Source organism: Lutjanus erythropterus, chromosome 20, assembly GCF_056507025.1.
Source record: "Lutjanus erythropterus isolate fLutEry1 chromosome 20, fLutEry1.hap2, whole genome shotgun sequence".
Lineage (NCBI taxonomy): Eukaryota > Metazoa > Chordata > Actinopteri > Lutjaniformes > Lutjanidae > Lutjanus > Lutjanus erythropterus.
The window spans coordinates 7,389,404-7,391,205 of NC_139336.1; positions in this window are offsets into that span (position 1 = coordinate 7,389,404).

Here is a 1,802-nt window from a genome sequence, read left to right on the forward strand (position 1 = left end):
CTCAGGATGGGGGTAAAAAAAAAAAAACTCTAGATTCAAGCATTCACATTTTCTTTGCCACCACAGATGCTTCTACAAAAGCTGACTGCTTAGATGCCACTAAACACCACACACTGGTCCTTTAAATAAAGAGCATGATAAAATTCATCATTCACAAATTATTTAGAATAATGTTTGTAAATGTGCCTCTGAGTGGCAAGTCAAATTGGCGACAACCTAAACAATGTTTTCCCATGAGGTTATCATCTGTCACTTTATATTTCATGTCCATCTCATCATTTCACCATAGCTGTCTTTTGAAAACTGTGCGTACACCTGATCTGAGGTCTGTGTGAGGTGTGCACAGTCTCACCGCACATTCTTCTTTTATCAATAGCAGTTCATGTGTGGGAAGAGGCGTGAGTATAGTATTTGTGCATACACAATATTTATACATCTGTCCCGGGTCTCTGTGTGATTAGTGCACTTGTTAAAGTAAATCAACCACATAAATAATTGATTAATCGCTTAGGTCATTTATAAAACAAAAGTGTGAGTGATTGATGTGTCTTCATGCACGTACCTTTAGTTCATCCTTTGTAGTTTGGTTCTTCTGTCCTTGTGCAGTATTAGACATCTAGCCTGTTTTGTGTCACTTATTTGCTTGTGTTCTCATTTTGCAGTGAGAACAATCACATCCCACAGTTCAAACCTACACACCTGTGTCTACTTAATACTTGATTGGTTGACTCCTGTGACCCATCACCAGCTTGTTACTGCCCCCTTGTGGCATACTGATACCCCAAAAAATATACACAGATCTTTAATTAAAGAAACCAGAACCTTGTGCTCATTAGTCATGCTGGTAGTGCCTACATGTACCAGGATGCATTGCATGCAAGCATTTGATCCCTACGCCCATCTAACTACATCTCACCATTCTAACCTTTAACTATCACTTTCTGTTGGTCAAAACTAAACATTAGGTGACAAAGATACTCCTCTAGTACAGCTCCTGGCTACTTAGAGGCAGAGACTAAAAATCCAAGCTGAAATATCTTTGATCTTTAATTATCTTTATTATTATTGATCTGTCTTTTATTACTTACTTGTTATTCCATTTCTTACTTACTGTTTTATATATACTGTTTTTTATATTGGAGTATTCCAGCCAAAGTTTTCTCATGATTGTACTTGGCAACACACATCTTGGATCTTGAAAACAGCCAGTAGGTCTGACTGAAAGCCAGCACTGGTGCAGAAAGAACAACAGATTTTGTAGCAGAAGAATTTCTCAGTCAATGCTGCACACTGACTGGAGATTTATGTGTAAACATGACAGCTGTTTCTGATCGGGTAATATCAGGCACTCATGTGGATGGACAGCACAGTATGATAAAAAAAAAAATCATATTGTGATTATCTTGACTGACTTGACTACAATTAGTGTAAATGATCATTTATTTCAGCATCTATTTTTTTACTGAAAAAACTATTAAAGGCATGATGATGTTGCATTTGTTGGGATCTGTACCAAATAAATAAATTTTAAGGTTCTGCAGCACTACAGTGCTTCATTATGCTATTTTCTCACACATTTTTCCTTTTTCAAAAACCCTAGTAGACAGTGAAATTCATAGAAAACATTCTGAAAAAAATTTAAATAGCTAATGTCTGGGTTTGAAATATTTCTTGTGTACCTCAGAGCAGTCATTTCTTGTCACTCTTCAACTGGAGCTTCATTCATTTTTTGAATTAACAACTGACTGCATTCAGTTCAGATCCTGCTGCAAAAAACAAACAAACCAGAATTGACTGTCCAC